Source organism: Pipistrellus hanaki, assembly GCF_964339955.1.
Source record: "Pipistrellus hanaki genome assembly, chromosome: X".
In the NCBI taxonomy this organism is placed as follows: Eukaryota; Metazoa; Chordata; class Mammalia; order Chiroptera; family Vespertilionidae; genus Pipistrellus; species Pipistrellus hanaki.
Window position 1 is genome coordinate 5,341,600 of NC_140524.1, and position 10,721 is coordinate 5,352,320.

Below are 10,721 nucleotides of genomic sequence, written 5' to 3' on the forward strand. Positions count from 1 at the left end.
CCTTCATGATAGCGGGTTATGATGTGCAAGTATAACATGATGTATGTGAAACCACATGTGACAGCAACCAGGGTGTATGAAATGGCCTGTACATGCACACGCCATGGGCAGAGACTATGTGGGGGCCGAGTGCTCTGTGCAGTGGTGACCATGGGGGTGAGGGGGTGAGAAATGGCGTGTCTAAGACCAGGCAACTGTGAGAAGCAGGGCACACGTGACTGAATGAGAGGACATGGGGGTATGTGTGTAACCGGGTGTGCTGAGGCAGCATGTGAGGTTGTGCCCATGTGACTGCACGCAGGGTGGGTCTGAGACGGTGTACCAGGCACAGCATGTGTACCAGGCTCAGCATCTGGTAAACAAGCATTTCTGGAATGCTGAGCAAGGACTGTGTGGGACGGAATGTGGAGACCTAGCAGCATGTCAGGAGGTCTCTGTGGGTCTGGTAAGAGCAGTGCTTGTGTGACAGCATGTGTGTGTGAGCATATCCCGTGTCATGTGCCCTGTCACTGTGCCTCTGAGTGGCCGACAGCATGAGAAGCTCTGTACACATGCTTGTGGAGGCATCAATATATATAGTTTCAGTCTGTAAGCTAGGGACCCACCTCCAGGGACAGAAGACATGTTAGGACAGGAATGGGAGGAAGGAGTGGGGCTGGAATGGCAGCCAGCAAGAAGGGCAGAAGGCCAGACTGAGACCCTGGGTTGTCCATGGGCCCTCCTGTCACTCATCTCTTCTCTCTCTCAGCCCAGAGAGAGAGAAGAACCACTGATGCAGCCCTGTGGGCAATGGTAGAGAAGGAGGGGGGAGATTAGGGGACAAAATAATCTCTAGGGGGGATATTTAGAGGCCACAGGTGGGGAGCTCCCCACAGTGCCAACTCCCTCCCAACACACCACTGACCTGAGTGAACTGCTCCCCCTAAAGTGGGGTCTGTTCTTCCATGGAACAAACCCACACGTCGGAGCATGCACGGAGTCAGGAGACATCCTAACCCAGACAGGGTAAGTGGCTCTCCCAGGGCCACACTGCTGGTGGCACAGGGCTGAGCCAGGCTCCGTGGCTTGGCCTCCACACTGCCCAGAGGCTCCTGACCGCAAGCAGCATCGTCTCCTGAGTGCTCACTGTGCTCGACAACGGCTGGAAGGCTCAGCTGCGTTAGTCCATGAACACCTGAAAAAACACTCTAGTCCTGCCAGTGTGGCTCAGTGGTTGAGCATTCACCTATGAACCAGGAAGACAAGGTTGGATTCTTGGTCAGGGCACATGCCCAAGTTGCAGGCTGGAACCCCAGTGAGGTGTGTATAGGAGGCAGCCGATCCATGATTCTATCTCATCATTGTTGTTTCTATCTCTCCCTGTCCCTTCCTCTCTGAAATCAATAAAAACATATTACATAAAAAAGAAACCCCCATCTGCAAACTCTTTGGGAACCCTGATTGAGTTCAGGAGCCTTGCTTCCATTGTAGACAATGAGCCCTGATGTCACTCTGCCCACAATCCCTACCTCACGCCCCACCCCACAGAGTCCACAGGAACCCGTGATCCAACTCTCAACACCAACCTGTCTTGAACTTACATGGAAAACCTTTCCTGAGCCTGACCCCCTGCTTTAAGTCTAGCCCACAGCCTATACAGGCGCCTACAGCCTCACCTGGCACAGGGCAGGGCTTGCTGACATATCCCTGTCCTGACTCCATGGCCTGACCCTCTGCAGGGGTCCTCAAACTTTTTAAAATGGGGGCCAGATCACGGTCCCTCAGAGAGCTGGAGGGCCGGACTATATGAACTACTAATTCCTACTGTAACACCTCGGCTGCGCTCACTGCCCAAAAAACCTGGCAGGCCGGATCAGACTCCTCTGCGGGCCACATGTGGCCCACGGGCCGTAGTTTGAAGACCCCTGCTCTACAGGAAGCCTTGTCTATAACAGTGCTGGAGCCTATACCGGATTCTGCAGAAAACCTTTCCCTGACTTCCAACAGAAATCCATAACTTGACTGGTTTCAGGAATCTCTGACCTGATCTTTTATAGGAACTCCGAAACTTGCCCTCTGGAAACACTCTCCTGACCCTGTACAAGAGCCCCGATGAGACTCTCTCTCTCTGAAAGCCTTGTTCTGAAAGCCTTACCCTCACCTTGTACAGGAGCCACTGTCCTGACTGTGGCCAGTGGCTCCCACATGAAACAGCGTAGCTCTGGGGAGTCTACGGAATCCTGAAGCAGACACTGCTATAGGCTTGTCAACCCTGTTCCCCTTTATTCCTGACTCACTCACTTTCCCAGCCCCCCTTACAAGGACAGGTGGACATGTGACAGTTCTGATCAATGGAGTGAGCAGAGGGACATACACAACTTCCAGGCCTGGCCCATAGGAATCTCTCAGGGGCCCTGGCTGGTTGAATCAGTGGTTAGAGCATGGGCCTGTGCACCAAAGGGTTGAGGGTTCAATTCCTAGTCAACAGCACATACCTGGGTTATAGGATTGACCCCTGGCCCTAGTCAGAGCACACGCAGGCTGCTGCTGCACTGGCTTTCCTGGCAGGGTTCCATGCTGTTGGGGTTGCCAGGGAGACCCTTAGCTAGGGTAGAACCCAACAAAGAAGCCATTTTGGAAAGGGCCAGAAGCCTTCACATGGCTATGTGGACCAATTTGTCTACGTATGTGCAGGCCTGGGAATGTATATCCCCAGAAGGCCACATCAGGAATGAATGCAGTAAGTAGGTGGGGGTGGCCCTCGTTGTTGAGTGGCCCATGGGGCTCCACACAGTTTTGCTCAAAGTCCATTGGGAAGTGGCTTCGGGTGACTGCAGCTGCCAGGGTGACCAGTGGGGCTCAGGTCCAGGAGTCCCTCAGGGCCAGCAGCTGTTCTGGCAACCTATGGGAAGATGGGAAGGTTGGCCACCATGCTGGGGCTGTTGGGTACCACTGCACCCTGAAAGCAGGATGGCGTCAGACCTTCTGTCCCCTTCTTTCTTCCTTCCCATACACACCCCCTCAACAGGCTACCAGGTGCTCAACTGTGTGGAGGAGACCCCAGAGGGCTCACAATACACCAGCTGGGCCTATAGCAACACTGGGGTCTACCTGTCCTCCACTGTGAGCCCCACCAGCGATGACCCCCAGGTCTCAGAAGATTCCTATACGAGAGGCACCATCCTAGAGACCGTAACAACACAGCAACTGAGTTTGGACCTGCTGACCATGGCACCTGCAGTGCCTTCCTCCGTCCCTGTCCCCACCTCTGCCTCCGGGGCCCCTGACTTTCCAAGGGGATTCTTTACTCCCACCGAAAGCTCCCCAAATCCATTGGCCTATTCGCCCACCAACCTTCATGGAACCCTGCCCATGACCACCTGTGGTGAGGTCCCCCAAAAGGGACAGGGAGGTTGAGGTAGGGGGTGGGTCCAAGGAAAAGTTGTGCTGAGCCTGGATCCCTCTTTCTCCCTGTCCACCACACCAGAGGCCAAGGAGTGTGAAAATTGTGAAGCAACGGCCACTTCGCTGTGGTACCACAGCGATGCAGATAGTCAGACAATGAATAGGCAGAACCAGCTCAAAAAGCGCCCGGTAAGACCCCAGGCCCGGTCCCCTCTCCCAGGCACTGCTGTTCCCACTCCCTGCAGGATCTCTGTCCTCACACTCTGAGAACCCGGACCCCCCTCCCTGCCCCATCCACTCAGGGACCCAGCTCTGTACAGGAGTGTCTACCCTCAGCCCACACTCAGGCTGCAAGCAGGCACGCCGTCCACCCCCTGCACAGCCTTTTTCATACTTGGCTGCACACTGGGATCACCGTGGGGCCCTCCCTAGATGGGCTGATTTACTTGGTCCGGGGTGCTCCCTGGGCATCAGGATTATTTCCGACTCCCCAAGTGCGTCCAGTGTCCGCCAACGTTGAGAACCACTGATGCAGCCCCCACAACATTTGGAAAGCCCCGGGACAGGAGGCCATGTCCTCGCCCATTAGAGAACCCTCAGTCTACTCCTTGTCCCCAACGGTGCCTGTGGTTCTTGTCCAGGGAAGCCCTGCCTTCACCCAGACCCTCACCTCCTGTGTCCTCCACCCACCCAGTGCACTGACCTTCATATTCTTGCTGCCTCCAGAAGGTCAGCAAGCGGGCAGGTACCCAGTGCACCAACTGCCAGACAACCACCACGGCAGTGTGGCGGATCAATGCCAGTGGAGAACCTCTGTGCAATGCCTGCGGACTCTATTACAAGCGACACCAGGTGTGCCCTGCCTCCTGGAACCTGCGCCCTCCCCCATCCCACCAATCCTCCCTTTCTTCTCCTTCCTTTCCTTTCTGTATTCTTCCTATCTCCCTTCCCTCTCTTCCTGTTATTCTCCCTCCTCCTCCCCCCATCCCTCTGTTCTCTGCACTTCCATCTCCTCCTTGACTTCCTTATCCCTCCTGCTCCTTTCTCTCTCGGCCATTTCTCATCTCCTTCCTCCTCCCCTCCAGCCATCAGCTAGTCCTATGGCTAGCGGCTCCCCCAGCCTTTCCCCAGCTTAGGGCCTCACAAGCTCATGATTCCTTAGGCATTATCTGTGCCACAGCTAGGGCCTGCTCCCCTAGTGCTGAGCCAGTTCCCTACTCTTAAGGAGTGGGGTGGAAAGGGGGTCCCTGGTGGAGACACAGAGGCCAAAGTCTGAGGTTGGGGAACACTCATGGTCTCCCTTTTGTCAGGCGAACCGACCAGCGATCATGCAGAAGGATGCTGTAAAGACTAGAAAGGACCAGGCATCACGGAAAAAGAAGAAGCCAGCGTCGAGTCTGGGAGGCCCAGGACCAGCTGATGGGCCAGCGGGTGGCTCCATGGACGGGGGCAGCAATGGGGGGAATTGTGGGGAGGTGGCCTCAGGCTTGACATTGGGCCCACCTGGCACTGCCCAGCTCTACCAAGGCCCAGGCCCCGAGGAGTTGTCAGGGCCTGTCAGCCACCTCATGCCTTTCCCCGGGCCCCTGTTGGGCTCACCCATAGGGTCCTTCCCCACAGGCCCCATGCCTCCCACCACAAGCAGCACTGTGGAGGCGCCACTCAGCCCATGAGAACACAGAGCATGTCCCCAGAGCAGGGTTGGGGTCCCTCTCTACAATGAGCCAGCAGTCCCTCTACAGCCCAGCCCTCTGGGCCCCCCACACCCCTTGGTCTGGATTGTCAAAGATTTGTGAAATAAAGCACCCATGTCCTAAATTTGGAGGTGTGAGTCTGAGTGGGACTGAATAAAGAGCAGTGCAACGGTGCCTGTGGTTCTCTGGTGGAGGCGTGAGGCTGTGAGAGACAGCACCCGTGCCCCTTCATGATAGCGGGTTGTGATGTGCAAGTATATCATGAGGTGCATGTGAAATCGCATGTGACAGCAACCAGGGTGTATGAAATGGCATGTACATGCACACGTCATGGGCAGAGACTGTGTGGTCACCGAGTGCTCTGTGCGGTGGTGACCATGGGGTGAGGGGGTGAGAGATGGCGTGCCTGACACCAGGCGACTGTGAGAAACGGGGCCCACGTGACTGTATGAGAGGACATGGGGATATGTGTGTAACCGGGTGTGCTGAGGCAGCATGTGAGGTTGTGCTCATGTGACTGTGCATGCAGGGTGGGTCTGAGACGGTTTACCAGGCACAGCATGTGTACCAGGCTCAGCATCTGATAAACAAGCATTTCTGGAATGCTGAGCAAGGACTCTATAGGATGGAATGTGGAGACCTAGCAGTGCGACCTGAGGTACTGCGTGTCAGGAGGTCTTGGTGGGTCTGGTAAGGGCAGTGCTTGTGTGACAGCATGTGTGTGTGAGCATATCCCGTGTCATGTGCCCTGTCACCGTGCCTCTGAGTGGCCGACAGCATGAGAAGCTCTGTACACATGCTTGTGGAGGCATCAATATATATAGTTTCAGTCTGTAAGCTAGGGACCCACCTCCAGGGACAGAAGACATGTTAGGACAGGAATGGGAGGAAGGAGTGGGGCTGGAATGGCAGCCAGCAAGAAGGGCAGAAGGCCAGACTGAGACCCTGGAGTTGTCCATGGGCCCTCCTCTCACTCATCTCTTCTCTCTCTTAGCCCAGAGAGAGAGAAGAACCACTGATGCAGCCCTGTGGGAAATGGTAGAGAAGGAGGGGGGAGATTAGGAGACAAAATAATCTCTAGGGGGGATATTTAGAGCCCACAGGTGGGGAGCTCCCCACAGTGCCAACTCCCTCCCAACACACCACTGACCTGAGTGAACTGCTCCCCCTAAAGTGGGGTCTGTTCTTCCATCGAACAAACCCCCCACATCGGGAGCATGCATGGAGTCAGGAGACATCCTAACCCAGACAGGGTAAGTGGCTCTCCCAGGGCCACACTGCTGGTGGCACAGGGCTGAGCCAGGCTCCGTGGCTTGGCCTCCACACTGCCCAGAGGCTCCTGACCGCAAGCAGCATCGTCTCCTGAGTGCTCACTGTGCTCGACAACGGCTGGAAGGCTCAGCTGCGTTAGTCCATGAACACCTGAAAAAACCCTCTAGTCCTGCCAGTGTGGCTCAGTGGTTGAGCATTCACCTATGAACCAGGAAGACAAGGTTGGATTCTTGGTCAGGGCACATGCCCAAGTTGCAGGCTGGAACCCCAGTGAGGTGTGTATAGGAGGCAGCCGATCCATGATTCTATCTCATCATTGTTGTTTCTATCTCTCCCTGTCCCTTCCTCTCTGAAATCAATAAAAACATATTACATAAAAAAGAAACCCCCATCTGCAAACTCTTTGGGAACCCTGATTGAGTTCAGGAGCCTTGCTTCCATTGTAGACAATGAGCCCTGATGTCACTCTGCCCACAATCCCTACCTCACGCCCCACCCCACAGAGTCCACAGGAACCCGTGATCCAACTCTCAACACCAACCTGTCTTGAACTTACATGGAAAACCTTTCCTGAGCCTGACCCCCTGCTTTAAGTCTAGCCCACAGCCTATACAGGCGCCTACAGCCTCAGCTGGCACAGGACCCCCTGCCCAGACACTGGGCAGGGCTTGCTGGCATATCCCTGTCCTGGCTCCATCGCCTGACCCTCTGCAGGAAGCCTTGTCTATAACAGTGCTGGAGCCTATACCGGATTCTGCAGAAAACCTTTCCCTGACTTCCAACAGAAATCCATAACTTGACTGGTTTCAGGAATCTCTGACCTGATCTTTTATAGGAACCCCGGAACTTGCCCTCTGGAAACACTCTCCTGACCCTGTACAGCAGCCCTGATGTGACTCTCTCTCTCTGACAGCCTTGTTCTGGAAGCCTTACCCTCACCTTGTACAGGAGCCACTGTCCTGGCTGTGGCCAGTGGCTCCCACATGAAACAGCGTAGCTCTGGGGAGCCTACGGAATCCTGAAGCAGACACTGCTATAGGCTTGTCAACCCTGTTCCCCTTTATTCCTGACTCACTCACTTTCGCAGCCCCCCTTACAAGGACAGGTGGACATGTGACAGTTCTGATCAATGGAGTGAGCAGAGGGACATACACAACTTCCAGGCCTGGCCCATAGGAATCTCTCAGGGGCCCTGGCTGGTGTGATCAGTGGTTAGAGCATGGGCCTGTGCACCAAAGGGTCTCTGGTTCAATTCCCAGTCAAGGGCACTTACCTGGGTTACAGCATTGACCCCCCCCCCACCCCTCACCCCGGCCCCAGTTACAGGAGGCAAGGGATTGATGTGTATCTTTCATGTTGATGTTTCTCTCACATACACATTGATTTTTCTCTCCCTCCCTCCCTCCCTTCCACTCTATGAATCAATGGAATAATATCATCTGGTGAGAAATAACAAAGACAAAAAACCTCTCACAGAATCCTCCCTTTCTCATCTACCAGCTGAGTAGCGATAACTCCAAGGACTCAAAGGAGAGCACAGCCACAAAAAGGAAGTTGCCTGGGTCCATGAATAACCAGCAGTAAATATTCACATTGGATTTTGTATGCACAAGAAACCAACATTTACTGGTTAAGACTCGAGATTCTGGGCTTGTTTGTTACAACAGGTAGCCTAATTCAGCTCATTAATAATCATCTTTTGACTGAACCTGGACATGAATACCTGATCTTATGTTCTGTATGAACACAGCTCTGAAGCTGTACAGAAACACCTGTACTGAGCCTGCACTGCACCAACCTGCCATACGAATCTATCACAATGCAGTGTAAGAAGCCCCATCCTGAATGTTTATGGGAACCCACAGTCTGGAGCTTTCTAAAAACATCCGTCTTAAAAAAGTAAATAAATAAAATAAAAATAAAAACATCCGTCTTGTCCTATATAGAAACCCCTGCTTGGTTCAGTGGAAGAACATTACAGAAACTGTAGGAATCCCTAGCCTCACTCTGTACAGAGACATTTATCTATTTATTTAAATATATTTCATTGATTTTTTTTTACAGAGAGGGAGAAGGGATTAGAAACATTGATGAGAGAAACATCAAGCAGCCACCTCTTGCACATGCCCCACTATTTATTTAAATATATTTCATTGATTTTTTTACAGAGGGAGAAGGAATTAGAAACATTGAAGAGAGAGAAACATCAATCAGCTGCCTCCTGCATAGCCCCCACTGGGGATGTGCCTGCAACCAAGGCACATGCCCTTGACCGGAATGGAACCTGGGACCCCTGAGTCCGCAGGCCGATGCTCTATCCACTGAACCAAACTGGTTAGGGCTGGACAGGGACATTTACTTGACCCAGTAGAAAAACACCAGAAGAGATGGGACCCTGTCCACAAATCTGTCCTCACCCCTCACACAAAAGGAACACAGACTTAGTCCCTAGAAGGGAACCAAAGACTCTATTGCAGGGATCAGCAAACTAGAGCCTTCACGCCCAAGCCAGTCTGCAGCCACTTTTTGTATTTTTAAAGGGAAAGAAAGAAGAAGATGCCAGAGGCTATATGTGGCCTACGAAGCCTAAAATATGTACTATCTGGTCTTTGTAGAAAAAGCTTGCTGACCTCTGCTCCTCTCTTTTGACTAGCCAGAAAAACGGGCCTTGACCCTTACAAGGCTCCCTGCTCTATTACTTGGCGGGCATCATGGTCTCAGAGGGTTCTTCGGTGTGTCTTGTACGGTTGTGTGCTCTTTGGAGTATGTGGGGGGTTAAAGGTCTTGGCTGTGCTCTCTCCCACTGGGATAAAAGACTCGTTCAGGCAGTGAGAGAGTGGAAGGGAAAGGAAGGCCGAAGCTTGGGTTTGCAGGAGGGTTAGAGGGCCCGGCCAGTGGGCGGTGGGGCTGTCAATCTGTTTGTTAGTCAGCGAAGCTGAACCCCAGACCGCTTATCTTTCCGGCCCCAGCCTACAGCCCGGTAGGAAATGGTGAAGAATGAGAAAGGGAGATTAGGAGGACCAACCCGCCTCCTGCGGGCCTATTTAGACCCGGGGTGGGAGGGAATTGTCCCTCTCCCCCGCCCCCCTGCCCCCATCCCACAAAGGGGCAACTAACGCCCCCTTCGCCTAGGCACACACTTGGAGGCAGAGGTTACTGGGTGGAGGGTGGTCCACCTTGGCCCTGGGCACTGTTTTATCACCATTTTCCAGATGAGGAAACTGAAGCACGGAGCTGGTCAGTCACTTGCCCAGGGTCACATGACCAAGTCACGTAACCTCAGTTTCCTTATCAGCAAAGCGGCCTTCATAATGGGAACTACCTCTCAGAACTGCGGCTTGCAATGCCCGACACATAACGCTTGCTATCATTACCCTCATTTGCCCCGTAAGACTCCTCCCGAGCCATCATTTCTGCAGCCGGATCTTGGTGACACTGTGAGCACTTCCTGTGCACAGCCCCGTCGAGATCCGGAGCAGAACAGGCTTTCTGGACAATGTCTGACAGTCCCACAGGGCGTCTCTGTCAGCCATGACAGTTATGGCAAGGGGCGAGATGCCCAAGACGGAGGCAATGAGCTAACGGAATGCCCTCGGGACGGCATGCCAAACGGAAAGTGTGAACTCTCTGATAAGGACCCCATCTGGACCCCGATAGGAGCGGGACCCCGCCCATCGCGGGCTATAAAAACTCAGAGCCTGGGCCATGCCACGGGTCAGCTTGGCTGTACCCCGTGTCAGCTCGGAGCCCGATGGGACCTGGGATCCCCCAGCCCCTGGAGACGCCTGGTTGGGACCAGCGTGCGACTCTCCAACCCTGGAGGCCACGGGTGACTGGGCTTCGTGGGGCGTGCTCTGCCGCTCTGTGGCTGAAGCTCCCCCTTTCTGTGAGTCACCTGCGTGTGTATCTATTGTAAGGTGACCGGACGTCCCGCTTTTGGCGGGACAGTCCCGATTTTTAACAAGATTCTTTCCAAAAATCGGGGCCTTTCTAAAACGCCGCGGGACAAATTGTTGAAAATCGGGACTGTCCCGCCAAAAGCGGGACGTCTAGGCACCTTAATCTATTGGCTTCCTTATGGGGGCAGCCACCCTAATAAGCCTGGCATTGTGGAAAGACACAGTCACGTGAGTGATTCCTTTCGGGGATGTGAACATGGATTCCGAAAGTCCTCACCACGTGCCCCACAGGTGTGGTTTCAGTGGCTGAGCATCCGGGTCAGAGCACATCCCCAATTGGGGGGGGGGGGGTGCGGGAGGCAGCTGATCCGTGATTCTCTCTCATCAGTGATGTTTCTGTCTCTCGCTCTCCCTTCCTCCCTGAAACCAATAAAGGTATATTTTTTTAAAAAGAAAAATCTTCACCACATTG